At 39.0% G+C, this 17,695-nt stretch overlaps 1 protein-coding gene and 1 pseudogene across 1 annotated transcript in view; one reads left to right on the top strand and one right to left on the bottom strand.

Annotated features, from left to right (window-relative positions):
- QSER1 (glutamine and serine rich 1) overlaps positions 1-17,695 on the bottom strand; it is a 114,214-nt gene that overhangs the window by 34,314 nt on the left and 62,205 nt on the right. The gene's annotated exons all lie outside the window — the stretch shown is intronic.
- On the top strand, positions 4,459-4,713 carry LOC128566025 (splicing factor 3B subunit 5-like; annotated as a pseudogene).

Raw genomic sequence — 17,695 nt, forward strand, 5'->3', positions numbered from 1 at the left:
GTGATTCGCCCGCCTTGGACTCTCACAGTGCTAGGATTACAAGTGTGAGCCACAGCGTCTAGACAATATACTGTCTTGCTTTTCAATAAATGCCACTTAACATCATAAACTTTCTTATTTGCAAAATGCTCTGGCCACATTCGATTCAATATATAATGGTCTGCTGTCCATTTCAATTAAGTTTTTCATTTCACTTTTTTTTGAGACATTGTCTCACTATGTCGCCCTCAAAAGAGTGCTCTGACGTCACAGCTTACAGCAACCTCAAACTCTTGGGCTTAAGCTATTCTCTTGCCTCAGCCTCCCAAGGAGCTGGGACTACAGGCACCCGCCACAACACCTGGCTATTTTTTTGTTGTAGCTGTCATTTTCATTTCAGTTTTAAGTTGAGTTATTGAGAAGTGTAAGCCTTTCTTTTTTTTTTTTGAGACAGAGTCTCACTATGCTGCCCTAGGTAGAATGCCATGGCATTACAGTTCACAGCTTATGCAATTCTCTTGCCTCAGCCTCCCTAGTAGCTGGGACTACAGGTGCCCAGCACAACAACTGCCTATTTTTTGGTTGTAATTGTCATTGCTATTTGGCAGGCCTGGGTTGGATTTGAACCCGCCAGCTCTGGTGTATGTGGCTGGTGCCCTAGCTGCTGAGCTACAGGCAGTGAGCTGAAGTGTAAGCCTTTCATTCTTTGCTCCTTTTTGTTTCTTTGTTATTTTACATTATAAAATTATTGCATTGTGAAGGCTTGAAACATGGCTACATTTTCATATTTGTGGAAATCTTGCTATATATTCTTCTTTGTGAAGATTATATTTCTATATGTAGGTTATATTTAATAAAAAAATATTGCATCATAGCACCAACCAATAAATACTTCTTCAATAAAAAAAAGAAAAAATATTGCAAAATAAATATGGGAAATACATGAAAATAATGCCAACCACAACAAAATTAGTATAGCAATATTAGAACAAGAAATCATTAAATGGGAAAAAGATATTTTATTATGGCAAAGGTAATTTAACTGCCCCCCCCCCTTTTTTTGAGACAGAGTCTCAAGCTGTTGCCCTGAGTAAAGTGCCACTGCATCATAGCTCACAGCAACCTCCAATTCTTGGGCTCAAGCGATCATTTCAGTTTTTCTATTTTAGTACAGACAGGATCTCACTTTTTACTCAGGCTGGTCTCTAACTTGTGAGATCGAGCTATTTACTGGCTGTGGCATCCCAGAGGTAATTTAACTGTATTAAAATTCTATGTACCTAATTACATGGATTCAAAACATCAAGTAAACAATACTAGAAAAACAATATAACATAGTGGGAAACTTTATCATACCTTTCTCAAAAATCAACAGATCAAGCAATTTAAAAACAAATAAGGGGCTCAGCGACTGGACGTGAGTGAGCACACCGAAGCAGGTGGGTTTGAGCCCGGCCCAGGCTTGCTAAACAACAATGACAACTGCAACCAAAAAATAGATGGGTGTTGTGGTGGGCACCTGTAGTCCCAGCTACTTGTGAGGCTTAGGCAAGAGAATAGTTTGAGGCTGCTGTGAGCTGTGATGCCATAGCACTCTACTGAGGGTGACATAGTGAGACTCCGTCTCCAAAAAATAAATAAATAAAATAAAAACAAGGACTGAGAGGAGTTTTTAAATTTTTTCATTATTGTAAAATTTTAAGAACACACAAAAATGGAGAATACAAACCCTCATGTACCATAACCCAGCCACAATAACCACAAACATTTTGGTATACTTGTTTTATCTATCCATCACTCCTTTTATATTTGCCTAAGGTATTTTAAGGCAAATTGCAGACATGTCATTTACCTTCAAAATATACACATACATTTTCCTTACACAGCCTACTATCATTTCTTAAACAAAAAAATTAAAAGATATGAAGGATCTGAATAATATTACCAAACAGAATCCATTAGCAATTAGCATTCACGGAATATCAATAAAAATTGGCCATTTATTAAAAGTCACTAACAAAATATCCATAACTTCAGAATGTGGATATAGTCCCTGAGCACAATATAATAGGGTCATAAATTAATAATTGTAAAAAAAGAAAGAATTGCTAAAGAAATAAAAAAATAACCCTTGACCAGTCTTCATAACTTCTGGGCTAACAGGGAAATCAAAACTGAATTAGACAAGACAGTAAGAAGACTGTAAACTGAAAATAGTGAATATGGTCAGAGTATGAAACAAAGAAAAAAACCTCACAGCTTAAATGCCATTCATTAGACAGAAAATACAAAAAACAACTAAGTATTAAACTCAAGAAGCCAGAAACAGAATATTAAATTAGACACAGGGAAGATAAGGGAAAAGAATTGAGATAAAAGTAGACATTAAGAAAAAGTAGGGCTGGGCGCGGTGGCTCTCACCTGTTATCTTAGCACTCTGGGAGGCCGAGGCAAGTGGATTGCTTGAGCTCACAAGTTGGAGACCCTCCTAAGCAAGAGTGAGAACTCATCTCTACTAAAAATGAAAAATTGAGACAAGAGGATCTCTTGAGCCCAGGAGTTTGAGGTTGCTGTGAGCTATGACACTATGACACTCTACAAAGGGCAACAAAGTGAGACTGTGACTCAAAAAATAAAAAAAAATAGAGGAATCCTGGGAAGATGGCCAACTGGTAGGAAGCCTTGGCTCCTGAGCAGAGTAAGAAAACTGGATGGAATCGGGCTCTATGAAGCCAAAGGTGGGGGAGCTGAGCCAAGAAAGTTCAGCAAACTGTAACTCCAAGGAATAGCATTCAAGAAAACAAATAACAGGTACAAAGCCTATCGACTAGAGGATGGGAGACCCTTCCCCCCAGCAGGAGGCTTGCCACAGGCTGCAAACAAGCAGGGAACAAAAGACCTCTCATTTTACCTCACTGGGGAGAGCCACTAAACTCCAGGTCTCTTTCTCCAGGGAGGTCCCACTTATGAATCCAGACACAACCCTGCCAGGCATAAAATTGAATAGATATTTTCCCACAGAAGTCCAAACTCCCAGTTCACCCTTTCCCCCTCACAAGGCAGTCTGAAGTTCTGCCCCTTGCAGAGAACAGGGTATTTGGTCTTGTCCTGAGAGATGTGGGGACAGTGTGGACCGCCAACCATCAGGATGGAATCTGTGACTAATGGGGAAGAAAGACGGTATGGGAAGAAAGGGACACTCGACGGAAGGAGGAGCAGTCCCCTGGCTATGACTATGCCCGGCCACTGGTGGTGTTGACCCTTGGTTCGAGCTATGTCTGGTAGGATGGGGTGTAGATCCCGGCAGCTCTGATGGCACCCACAGCAGGAGAGTGGTTGCCCCGTGTGGACTGTGTTGTGCAGACAGAGCTGGTCCCCAGCCCCTGTTGGGCCTATAAGCAGAGGCTTCCTAGGTGTGGACTGAGACCTGAGAGCGAGGGTGTAGTCCCCTGTCTGCAGTGGGGCTGGTAAGCAGAGGCTTACAGGGTGAGAACTGAGCCCTGCAGGAGGAATGCGGTGCCCTGACTCTAACAGAGCCTATGAACAGAGGCTTGCCAGGCCGTGGACTGAGACTGACAGGTGGAGGCGTGGTCCCTTGACTCCAACTGGTCTGGCAAGCAGAGTCTAGCTGGGTGTGGAATGAGACCCGTAGGCAAGGATGTGGTCTCTGGCTCCAACTGGGCCTGTGAGCAGAGAAGTGGACAACAGTGTGGACTGAGTCTGGCGGGCAGGTGTGTGGCTCCTTGGCTCCAATTATGCTGTTGAAGACCCTTAAATTCCTCTCTGTTGAGCAGGGTTTGCGCCTGAGACAATTTAATCGGAACCCGTGTCTGGGGCTGTGCAATCGGGGACATTGAGGTTGACCTCCGAAGTTCTGTAGCGGAAAAGAACTGAAGGGTGGTGACTGAGCACCACAGCTGTTTGTATCTCTTCACAGTCGAGATTTAAACCTAATACTGTGGTTTCTTAGGATACGGTAGAGTTTGGCTGATATCAAAACAGAGCTAGCTTGTGCTATCTCACCAAGTAGGTCCTCAGAGTCTTTAGCCAAAACTTTGAAAGGGGTCTTCGTAAGGTTGTAGGAGGTAAGGCACAATTACAAAGCCTAGCACTTTGGTAAGGGGCTGTCTCTACTATCTGGCAAACCCAATTCAATCTCACCCTACCAGTTCTAATAACCAAATGGTGGAAAATGAACATGGTGCAGACCCAACAGAAGAACTCTGACAACATCAATAACCAGAGTAAATCAACCCCCCCAAGAAATGACAAAGGAGATACAACTGACAATGCCATGCACTGACAAATGGCAGCAATGTCAGAAACTGATTTCAGAATATGGATGGCAAATAAAATAAAAAGAATGAAGAAAAGATAGAAATTGAATTCCAAAGAGTAGTTCTAAAGTTGTTTCAAGAAATTAATGAATACAGGGAAAACTTGGGCCTGTGATCTGGCAGTTAAGTTAAAAGTGATGAGATGACGGACCACTACACCATCCACAGCCAGCTGGAGCACCTGCAATCTAAGTACATTGGCATGGGGCACGCTGATACCACCAAGTGGGAATGGCTGGTGAACTAGCACCGCGACTTGTACTGCTCCTACGTGGGCCACTTTGACCTTCTCAACTACTTCACCATCGCAGAGAATGAGAGTAAAGCACGAGTCCACTTCAACTTGATGGAGAAGATGCTGCAGTCGTGTGGACCTCCAGCCAACAAGCCTGAGTAGAACTGAGACTCTGCCCGTGGCTGCTGGCCAGGGACACCTCTCCCTGCATTCCTTCTCAAGTATTCCTGACTCCAGTGGACTGATTCCCCATGATTCTGCTGTCCGCGCTTTCCATGTACAAAACTGCTTGTCTGAGGGTGTCCCATTTAACATGCCTTTGGAACACGGCATTGGGAGACCATCAGGACCTCTTAAAACTGTGCCACTGGAGAGGTCCTAGAGGTGGCACAGAGCTGGCAAGCGTTAGGGAAGACGGCGCTGGAGTGAGACCGGGATTTGAAGCCTTGCTTTTGACTAGCTAATTGTCGTTTTTTCCATAAAGTTTAGAAATTGTTTAAAAAAAAAAAGAAATTAATGAATTCAAAGCCTAAGTCACCAAAGATATGGAAAAATGAGAAAAGAGATAGCAGAGTTCAAGGAAACGAAAAAGTTAGTTGAGGAGCTCCAAAACAGAGTAGAATCCCTCAGGAATAGAGTAGACCAGGCAGAAGAAAGGTTCTTTGAAACTGAAGACAAAGCTTTTGAACGTTCCCAAACACTCAAAGAGGCAGACAGATGGAGAACAAAAACTAATCATTCCCTGAGAGAGTTGTGTGATCACTCCAAAAGATCAAACATTTGTCTTATAGGAATTCCTGAAGGAGAAGAGGATGGTCCTAAAGGTACAGATGCTCTACTTCAAGAGATTTTGGAGAATTTCCCAAGCATTGTAAGAGATACAGAAATTCAAATAGCAGACAGTTTCAGAACTCCAGGAAGACTCAATCCAAATAAAGCATCTCCTACAAATATTGTGATTAACTGCCAAAATTAAGATGAAGGAGAAATTTCTACAAGTAGCCAGATGTAAGAAAAGCATCATCTACAAAGGGAGAAGTATCAGAATGACTACAGATCTCTCAGCCCAAACATTTCAAGTCAGAAGATGATCATCGACCTTCAATCTCCTAAAACAAAACAACTTCCAGCCCAGGATCCTGTATCCAGCTAAACTGAGTTTCATTTGTGATGGAGAAATCAAATACTTTAATGACATAGACATTTTGAAGAAATTTGCCATAACTAAACAAGCTCTCGAGGATATTCTCAGACCCAGCCTCCACAATGACCAGCACAATGTTCTACCTCCAAAGTGAACTCACTCAGAAATTTTTGAACAAAACTCAACTTCCACAGTGATGAAAGGATTAAAAATGTCCACTGGACATCCAAAAACCATGACAACCAAAACACAACCAGGCTTATCAATTCTCTCAATTAATGTGAATGGTTTAAATTGTCCACTTAAGAGGCACAGGCTGGCTTCCTTGATACATAACTCAGACCGGGTATCTGCTGTATACAAGAATCTCACCTTATCTTAAAGGATAAAAATAGACTCAGGGTGAAGGGACGGACTTGTATATTACAGGTAAACAGAAACCAGAAAAAAGCAGGGGTTGCAATTTTAGTAGCAGATACAATTGGCTTTAAACCAATAAAGATAAAGAAAGATAAGGTAGGTCATTACATATTTGTCAAAGGAAACACCCAACACGAAGAGATTTTGATAATTAACATTTATGCACCCTACCAGAATGCTCGTCAATTCATAAAGCAGACCCTCATGGATATGAACAACTTGATATCTTCCTGCACTATAAACGTTGGAGATTTTAACACCCCTTGGACAGTTTTGGATAGAAACTAAATAAAGAAATATTAGACTTAAATCTGACCCTAGAACAAACAGACTTTACAGACCTCTACAGAACAATTTACCCTAATAAAACTGAATATACATTCTTCTAATCAGCCCATGTGTCATCCCCCAAAATAGATCGTATTCTAGGACATAAGTCTAACTTCAGCAAATTTAAAAATATAGAAATTATTCCTTGTATCTTCTCGGACCACCATGGAATAAAAGCTGAATTCAACAGCAACAGGAATCTTCATACTCAAACTAAATAGTAATAGTATTAATAATATTACTGTTTATTATTAACACTATTAGTAATAGTAATTTATAGTACTATATTAATACTATTTATAGTAATACTATAAACTAATAGTTTCATGGAAAATAAATAATGTTAGGCTGAATGCTAGCTGGGTCTAAGATGAGATTAAGAAGGAAATCATCAAACTTTTGGAACAAAATGACAATGAAGACACAAATTATCAAAACCTGTGGGATACTGCAAAGGCAGTCCTAAGAAGGAAATTTATAGCATTGGAAGCCTTCATCAAGAAAACAGAAAGAGAGGGAGCAAACAACTTAATAGACCATCTTAAGCAACTGGAAAAGGAAGAACATTCCAACCCCAAACCCAGCAGAAGAAAAGAAATAACCAAAATTAGGGCAGAATTAAATGAAACTGAAAACAAAAGAATCATTCAGAAGATCAACAAAACAAAAAATTGTTTTTTTGAAATGATTAACAAAATGGATATACCTTTGGCCAACCTAACCAAAAATAGAAAAATAAAATCTCTAATATTGTCTATCAGAAACAATAAAGGAGAAATAATAAGAAACTTCAGAAATTCAAAAAAATCCTCAATGAATACTACAAAAATCTCTATTCCCAGAAATATGAAAATCTGAAGGAAATGGAGTAATACCTGGAAGCATGCCACCTTCCTAGACTCAACCAGAAAGAATTAGAAATCTTGAATAGACGTATATCAATCACTGAAATAGCCATCAACAATATAAAATCTCCCCAAAAAGAAAAGTCTGGGACCAGATGGCTTCACATCCAAATTCTATCAAACCTTTCAAGAGGAAAGTACCTATATTATAGTACCTATATTATATAACGTTTTCCAAAGCATAGAAAAAGAAGGAATACTTCCCAACACATTTATGAAGCAAACATTACCCTGATACTCAAACCAGGAAAAGATCTAACAAAGAAAGAAAATTATAGACCAATATCATTAATGAATATCAATGCAAAAATATTCAATAGGATCTTATCAAACAGAATTCAACAATACATCAAAAAAATTATATACCATGATCAAGTTGGTTTTATTCCAGGGTTACAGGGTTGGTTCAACATATGCAAATCTATAAATATAATACATCACATCAATAAATAAAAAACGAAGACCATATGACTCTCTCAATTGACACAGAAAACACCTTTGATATCCAACATTCTTTCATGGTCAGAACACTTAAGAAAATAGGCATAGAAGGGACATTTCTTAAACTGATAGAGGCCATCTTCAGCAAACCCACAGCCAATATCATATTGAATGGTGTAAAACTGAAAACATTTCCATTCAGATCAGGAACAAGGCAAGGATGCCCCATCTCCACTGCTATTCAACATAGTAATGGAAGTCTTAGCCATCACAATCAGGCAAGAGAAGGTGATCAAGGGTACCCAAATAGGGTCAAAGGAGATCAAACTCTGACTTTTTGCTGACGATATGATCCTATGCCTGGAAAATCCCAGGGACTCAACTTCAAAACTCTTAGAAGTGATCAAGGAATACAGCAGCATCTCAGGATACAAAATCAATACTTACAAGTCAGTAGCTTTTATATACGCCAACAATAGTCAAGCTGAAAATATAGTCAAGGACTCTGTTCCATTTATAATAGTGCCAAAGAAGATGAAATATCTGGGAATTTACTTAACAAAGGATGTGAAAGATCTCTATAAAGAGAACTATGAAACTCTAAGAAAAGAAACAGTTGAAGATGTTAACAAATGGAAAAACATACCATGCTCATGGCTGGGAAGAATCAACATTGTTAAAATGTCTGTACTACCCAAAGCAATCTACAGATTTAATGCAATCCCTATTAAAGCACCATTGTCATACTTTAAACAACTTGAAAAAATAATACTTCGTTTTATATGGAATCAGAAAAAACCTCAAATAGCCAAGACATTAGTCAGAAATAAGAACTAATCAGGAGGTATCACATTACCAGACTTCAGGCTCTACTACAGTGATCAAAACAGCATGGTACTGGCACAAAAACAGAGCAGTAGTTTATAGAACAGAATTGAGAACCAAGAAATGAAGCCAGCTACTTATTGTCATTTGATCCTTGACAAGCCTGTCAAAAATATTCAGTGGGGAGAAAGATTCCCCATTTAACAAGTGGTGCTAGGTGAACTGGCTGGTGACCTGTAGAAGACTGAAACTGGACCCCCACCTTTCACCATTAACAAAAATTGATTCTCACTGGATAAAAGATTTAAACTTAAGACATAAAACTATAAAAATACTAGAAGAGAGTGCAGGGAAAACACTTGAAGAAATTGACCTGGGAGAATATTTTATGAGGAGGACCTCCCGGGCAATTGAAGCAACACCAAAAATACATTACTGGGATCTGATCAAACTAAAAAGCTTTCACACAGCCAAGAGCACAGTAAGTAAAGCAAACAGACAACCTTCAGAATGGGAGAAGATTTTTGCAGGTTATGCTTCGACAAAGGTCTGATAACTAGAATCTACAGAGAACTCTAATCAATAAGAAAAGAATAAATAACCCCATTTCTATGTGGGCAAGAGACTTGAACAGAAACTTCTCTGATGAAGACAGGTGCATGGCCTACAAACACATGAAAAAATGCTCATTGTCCTTAATCATCAGAGAAATACAAATCAAAACCACTTTGAGATATCATCTAACTCCAGTAAAATTAGCTGACATCACAAAATCCCCAAAACTATAGATGTTGGGTGGAGGCAGAGAGAAGGGAACACTTCTACACTGCTGGTGGGAATGCAAGCTGATATGACCTTTTTGGAAAGAAGTTTGGAGAATACTCAAGGAACTAAGAGTAGACCTACCATTGGATCCTGCAATTCCTCTACTAGGTATATACCCAAATGATAAAAAATAATTTTACAACAAAGACAATTGCACCAGAATGTTTACTGCAACCCAATTCATAATAGCCAAGACATGGAAACAGCCCAAGTGCCCATCGACCCATGTTAACAAATTGTGGTAAATGTACACCATGGAATACTATGCAGCCATAAAAAGATGGAGACTTCACATTTTTTATGTTTACCCTGGATGGAGCTGGAAAATATTCTTAGTAAAGTATCTCAAGAATGGAAAAAAGTATCCAATGTACTCAATACTACTATGAAATCAATATATAACCTACACACTCATACAAATGGCAAAATATAACCATAGTCCAGAAAGTAGAAGGGAAGAGGAGAGAGAAGGGAGGGAAGCTGGGATATGGGAGGAGGGAGGGTATTTGGGGGAACCTCACCTAATGTGCATGATGCAATGGTACATTTCAAAACTATTAAGAAATGAATATAATTGCGATGGATGTGTTACTTAGTTCAATGTAAATGCATCAATGTACAAAGTTATGATTTAATAAAAACTAATAATAAAAAAATAAAAGATAATGCATAACAAATAAATAAAAAGAAAAATAAATAAAAACAACAGGAGCAAAAAATGGCTGGTTCTTTGAAAAGAACCATTTCATAGGCAAAACCTTTGATAGACTGATATGAGGGAATACTATATATGACTTTACAACAACAAATTTAAAAAATCTAAACAAAAGGAACAACTTTCCTAGAAAATGTACCTTTCTTAAATTGACCCAGATAGATTAAGCTACCACAGGAAAAAGTGGAAAAGTACTCAGTAACATCTATTCTTACAAAGTTCTATCAAATTCCTATTATACATGGCAAACTTTCTTTCTTTTTTTTTTTTTTTTTTTTGTAGAGACAGAGTCTCACTTTATGGCCCTCAGTAGAGTGCCGTGGCCTCACACAGCTCACAGCAACCTCCAACTCCTGGGCTTAAGCGATTCTCTTGCCTCAGCCTCCCGAGTAGCTGGGACTACAGGTGCCCACCACAACGCCTGGCTATATTTTGGTTGTAGTTTGGCCGGGGCCGGGTTTGAACCCGCCACCCTCGGTATATGGGGCCGGCGCCTTACCGACTGAGCCACAGGCGCCGCCCCATGGCAAACTTTCAAAGCTTAGACAACCATAAAAACTTTCCCAGTCAATTTACAAAGACCAACTCCTGTATACAAAGTGAAGAAGATTAAGACAAAAAATATAACCTAATTGACTGGAGCCAAGATGGAGGCTGAGTAACAGCTTCTGTGCAACCAGGTGCTGTGAGATTAGGGAGAGAAGACTACAGACTGGCTGGTGGGATCTGCCCAGAAACTTCCCTTTGGTGACACAGGGAGTTCAGTGAGAGACTTCTGGACCCCACAAGGAAGATAATACCAATGGAAAACTGGTAAGTGGTAGGTTCATTTGTTCAGTCGGACGCTGCCTGCAGCTTTAACCATAGCAACAGCAGGGCTTACCTGTGGGCTGTTTTGGTTTTTTTGGACTTGGGTACGCAATTGAACTGCCTTGGGAGATCTTGGGCGAATGCGCAGATGACTTTGGGCGTTGTCTGGGACCCCGGACTGAGCGGCTGAGCCGGAATGGAGCTAATATTGTTCAGCTGTGGCTGCCTGCACAGCCTCTGTGGGGGAGCTATCCTTGCCGGTTGCACTGTGGTGATCTGCCGGGAGACCTTGGGCAAGTAATCTATCTAGTGACTGAGCTCCCCAAAGGAGGGTAATGAGATGCTGGGGAAGAGCAGAGATTTAAGTGTTTGGCAGATTACAGCCTTGGCCCTTAGGGGCATAGAGTGACACCGGTTTTGGTGTACTGGATAAGCAGGCAGCTGTATCAGGAGACATACCAGTGATAAGTGCTTTCCTTGGAAAGCTTCTGCTTAGCCAAGGCTCACACTTTGGAGTATCTTTTAATAAGCCGGCTGAGGAGATATTTGGGCTCCCAAGCCTGCAGGGTCTGAGAGGCCTCCAGTCTCCATCTTACACAGCTGTATTAGCACTGTGATTGACATCTCATACTTCAGGAGATTACCTGTTGCTTGGACAATATTCAGCAAGATACATATACAGTTTTGATTTTTTGGTTTTCGGTATTTTTTTTTCTTAATTTCAACATTTTTCTTTTTTTTCCCTTTTCTTTTTTTCCCACTATTCTAGTTTAAATACAATCTTCCATTTCTGCCTTCTTTAACAATTAGAACTTCAGTTTTGCTAGTGTTTCTGCCCCTATTATTTGGTTTTTCCCCGCAATTTTATCCCATAAGGGTATTTCTTTGTTTCGGTTGTGTTTATAGTATTTTTGTCTTTCCTCTCTACTTGGTGGAGGTGGAGTACTATGTCTGATCAGGCTGGCAAACAGATGCTGACCTCAAGGGAATCACCCAACACAGCCCCAGCACCCCTAGGGGATGGGGGTTTTTAAGGTTGAGTCAAAGTACCCTACTATCCACCTATATTACTCCTATCTCCTTCTATCGGTGCCTTTCTTCTTTTTGTCAATATTTCCTTTTACTCGCCCCCCTCTTCTTTCTCTTTTAAATCTTTTTTCCCTTCTTGTTCTTCACTCTTCTCATACTTCTGGCCCTGTACCAAAAGGACTCATTAATTAATAACCTTAGGCCAGAGGCACAGAAATTTAAAGAGCAAGAGAAAGTGAAAAGAAAATTTGGGCAAGGAAATAGATGCAAGAAAAGACTCATGAAGAAGAATCAGCAGAAAAATCCTGGCAATATGAAATACCAGTCCAGAGCAACCCCTTCAAAGGACCATGAGGTAGCTACTGTAGAGGATTCCACCTATAAAGAAATGTTAGAAACAGAAGGGGAATTTAAAATACAGATGATGAAAACGATGAAGGAAATTGCTGAGAAAGTGGAAAACAACCAAAAGGAAATCCAAAAACACAATCAAATAAGAGATGAATGATATGAAGAATATAGAAAGGATATAGCAGAGCTGAAGGAACTAAAGGAGTCAATTAGGGAACTTAAAGATGCAAAAGAAATTATCAACAACAGATTAGATCATGCAGAAGAAAGAATCTCAGAGGTAGAAGATAAAGGTCTTGAGATAACACAGATAGTTAAAGAGGCAGAAATTAAGAGAGAGAAAGCAGAACGTTCACTGACAGAATTCTGGGACTATTAGGCATTTAAACATATAAGTTATAGGCATCCTAGAAGGGGAAGAAGAATACCCCAGAGGAATGGAAGCCATTCTAGAGAATATTATAAATGAAAATTTCCCAAGTATAACCAAAGATACTGACATACTCCTTTCAGAGTATGTCAGATAGAGCTCAACTCAAATAGAGCTTCTCTAAGACACATTGTGATGAATCGATCTAAAGTCAAGACAAAAGAAAAGACTTTGCAAGCTGCCAGGAGTAAGTGCCAATTGACCTATAGGGGAAAATCTATCAGGGTGACTGTAGACTTCTCTAATGAAACTTTTCAAGCCAGAAGACAATGGTCATCTACCTTTAACTTACTTAAACAGAACAATTTCCAGACCAGAATTCTATATCCTGCTAAGCTAAGCTTTAAAATTGATGGAGAAATCAAACCGTTTACTGATATGCAAACATTGAGAAATTTGCCACAAGAAGACAAGCTCTACAGTAGGAAATACTTCAACTTGTTCTACACACTGACCATCACAATGGACCTTCAGCAAAGTAAACATCCAGAAATTAAGGACAGAACCTAGCTTCCATAATGATGCAAAAGACAAAACTAAGCAATAGATTTTCACAAAATAAGATGATTAGAATGCTCCCACACTTATCAATTATTTCAATAAATGTCAATGGCTTGAATTCCCCACTAAAGAGGCATAGATTGGCTGATTGGATTAAAAATACAAGCCATCTGTTTGCTGTCTGCAGGAAACACACTTCACGTCAAAAGACAAATTAAAACTCAAGAGTTAAGGGTTGGAAGTCAATTTTTCAGGCAAATGGAATACAGAAGAAAACAGGGATTACAATCTTATTTTCAGATACATACGGATTTAAAGCAACTAAAGTCAAAAAAGACAATGATGGTCACTTCATATTGGTCAAGGGAAAAATACAACAAGATGACATTTCAATTCTAGATATTTATGCACCCAATTTAAATGCTCCCAGATTCTTGAAACAGACCTTACTTAGTCTGAGCAATATGATATCCTATAAAACCATGATAACAGGGGACTTTAACACCCCTCTCTCAGAGCTGGACAGATCTAAACAGAAATTAAACAAAGATATAAGAGATTTAAAGGAGACCCTAGAACAACTGTGCCTGATAGACGGATATAGAACACTTTCCAAAATGCTCCCAAAGAACATTCTCCAAAATTATCATATCCTAGGACACAAAATAAACCTTAACAGAATCAAAAGAATTGAAATTTTACTTTGACCACAAGGCACTAAAAGTGGAACTCAACTCCAACAAAAATGTTCAACCTCACACAAAGGCATGGAAGTTAAACAACCTTATGCTGAATGACAGTTGGGTGCAGGAAGAAATAAAAAAGGGTATCATTAACGTCCTTGAGTATAACAACAATGAAGATACAAGTTACCAAAACCCATGGGATATAGTAAAAGCAGTCCTGAGAGGAAAATTGTCCTATCATTTTTTTTTCTTTTTTGCAGTTTTTGGCTGGAGCTGGGTTTGAACCCGCCACCTCCGGCATATGGGGCCAGCACCCTATTCCTTTGAGCCACAGGCGCCATCCATGAGAGGAAAATTTATCGCTTTAGAAGCTTACATTCAAAAAACAGAAAGAGAGCGCATCAACAAACTCACAAGCCCTCTTATGGAATTGGAAAAAGAAGAACAATCTAAGTCTAAACACAGCAGAAGGAAAGAAATATCCAAAACTAAATCACAGATTAATGAAATTGAAAACAAAAGAATCATTCAGAAAATTAATAAAACAAGGAGTTGCTTTTTGAAAAAATAAATAAAATAGATAAACCTTTGGCCAGCCTAACTAGAAATAGAAAACTAAAATCTCTAGTAACCTCAATCAGAAATGATAAAGGGGAAATAACAACTGATGCCACAGAGATACAAGAGATCATCTTTGACTATTACCAGAAACTCTGTGCCCAGAAATTTGACAATGTGAAGGAAATGGATTAATATTTGGAATCATACCCTCTTCCCTAGACTTAGCCTAGATGAAATAGAGCTCCTGAACAGACCAATTTCAAGCACTGAGATCAAAGAAACAATAAAAAATCTCCAAACAAAAAAATGCCCTGGTCTGGCTGGCTTCACAACAGAATTCTATCAAAGCTTCAAAGAAAAGCTTATTCCTATATTGCAGAAATTATTTCAAAAAATTGAGGAGGAAGGAATCTTCCCCAACACATTCTATGAAGCAAACATCACCCTGATACCAAAACCAGAAAAAGACTCAACTAAAAAGGAAAACTTCAGACCAATTTCACTAATGAATATAGATGCAAAAATTCTCAACAAAATCCTAGCCAATAGATTACAGTTTATCATTTAAAAAGTCATACAAAGAAGAAAAAAAAGAAAGAAAAGAAAAAGGAAAAAAGTCATACATCATGATCAAGTAGGTTTCATCCCAGGGATGCAAGGCTGGTTTAATATACATAAATCCATAAACGTTATTCACCATATCAACAAAAGCAAAAGCAAAAGCAAGGCTCATATGATCCTCTCAATAGATACAGAAAAAGCATTTGATAAAATCCAGCATCCTTTTCTAATTAGAGCACTGAAGAGTTCAGGCATAGGTGAACTTTTGATTGAATTTGATTGTCAAATTCACATTTCTGAATTTGACTGAAGCTATTTATGATAAACCCACAGCTAATATTTTACCGAATGGAGTTAAACTGAAAGCTTTTACACTTAAAACTGAAACCAGACAAGGTTGTCCTCTGTCGCCATTACTATTCAACACAGTGCTGGAAGTTCTAGCCAATACAATTAGGCAAGACAAGAAAATAAAGGGTATCCAAATAGGAGCAGAGGAGGTCAAATTCTCCCTCTTTGCTGATGATATGATCTTATACTTAGAGAACCCCAAAGACTCAACCACGAGACTATTGGAAGTCATCAAAAAATACAGGAATATCTCAGGATACAAAATCAATGTACAGAAGTCAGTTGCCTTTGTATACACCAACAACAGCCAAGATAAGAGGCTAATTAAGGACATAACTCCCCGGTCAGCACCTGTGGCTCAAGCGGCTAAGGTGCCAGCCACATACACCTGAGCTGGCGGGTTCGAATCTAGCTCGGGCCTGCCAAACAACAATGTCGGCTGCAACCAAAAAATAGCTGGGCATTGTGGCGGGTGCCTGTAGTCCCAGCTACTTGGGAGGCAGAGGCAGGAGACTCGCTTGATCCCAGGAGTTGGAGGTTGCTGTGAGCTGTGATGCCACAGCACTCTACCCAGGGGGACAGCTTGAGGCTCTGTCTCAAAAAAAAAAAAAAAAAAAAAAAGGACACAACTCCCTTTACCATAGCCCAAAAGAAAATGAAATATCTAGGAATATACCTAACAAAAGAGGTGAAGGAACTCTATAAAGAAAATTATGAAACCCTAAGAAAGGAAATAGCAGAGGACTTTAACAAATGGAAAAACATACCATGCTCATGGCTGGGAAGAATCAACATTGTTAAAATGTCTATACTTTTCAGAGCAATCTACCAATTCAACACCATCTCTATTAAAATACCAACATCCTATTTTCAACACTTGGAAAAAATGATTCTGTGTTTTATATGGAACCAGAAAAAAACCCATATAGCTACGGCAGTTCTTAGTAATAAAAACAAAGCCAGGGGTATCACCATACCGGATTTTAGGTGGTACGACAAGGCCACAGTGGTCAAGACTTCGTGGTACTGGCACAAAAACAGAGACATAGACATTTGGATCGAATAGAAAACCAGGAAATGAAACCAGCAACTTACAACCACCTAATCTTGGATAAACCAAACAAGAACGTACACTGGGCGACAGACTCCCTATTCAATAAATGGTGCTGGGAGAATTGGATATCCACATGTAAAAGACTGAAACTGGACCCTCACCGTTCTCCACTCACAAAAATTGATTCAAAATGGATAAAGGACTTAAATTTAAGGCATGAAATGGTAAAAATCCTCAAAGAAAGCATAGAAAAAACACTGGAAGATATCGGCCTGAAGAAAGACTTTATGAAGAAGACTGCCATGGCAATAGCAACAACAAAAATAAACAAATGGGACTTAATTAAACCGAAAAGCTTCTGTACAGTTAAGGAGACAACAACCAAAGCAAATAGACAACCTACCCAATGGGAAAGGATATTTGCATATTTTGAATCAGACAAAAGCTTAAAAACTAGGATCTATAGAGAACTTAAACTAATCCACATGAAAAAAACCAACAATCCCATATATCAATGGGGAAAAGAGATGAACAGAACTTTCTCTAAAAGAAGACAGATGAATGACTAGCACATATGAAAAAAATGCTCACCATCCCTAATTATTAGAGAAATGGAAATTAAAACCACCCTGAGATATCATCTAACCCCAGAGAGAATGTCTCATATTACAAAATCTCAAAATTGCAGATGCTGGCATGGATGTGGAGAGAAAGGAACACTTTTACACTGCTAGTGGGACTGCAAACTAATACAACCTTTTTGGAAGGAAGTACGGAGAAACTTCAAAGAACTCAACCTAGACCTCCTGTTTGATCTTACAATCCCATTACTGGGCATCTATCCAGAAGGAAAAAAAAAAAACAAAAAACTTTTATTATAAAGACACTTGTATTAGACTGTTGATCACAGCTCAATTTACAATCACTAAAATGTGGAAACAGCCTAAACGCCCCTCAACTCAGGAATGTATTGGCAAGCTGTGGTATGTGTATACCATGGAATACTATTCAGCTATAAAAAATGGAGATCTTGCAGCATTTGTATCAACCTGGATAGAGGTGGAACACATTATTCTTAGTGAAGCATCAGAGGAATGAAGAAACATGAATCCTATGTATTCAACTTTGATGACATGGTGGGGGGTGGGGAAGGGAGAGCAGACAGAGAAGGAGGGAGGGGGTGAGGGAAAGGAAAAGAAAAAAAA

Source organism: Nycticebus coucang, chromosome 14 (genome assembly GCF_027406575.1).
Source record: "Nycticebus coucang isolate mNycCou1 chromosome 14, mNycCou1.pri, whole genome shotgun sequence".
Lineage (NCBI taxonomy): Eukaryota > Metazoa > Chordata > Mammalia > Primates > Lorisidae > Nycticebus > Nycticebus coucang.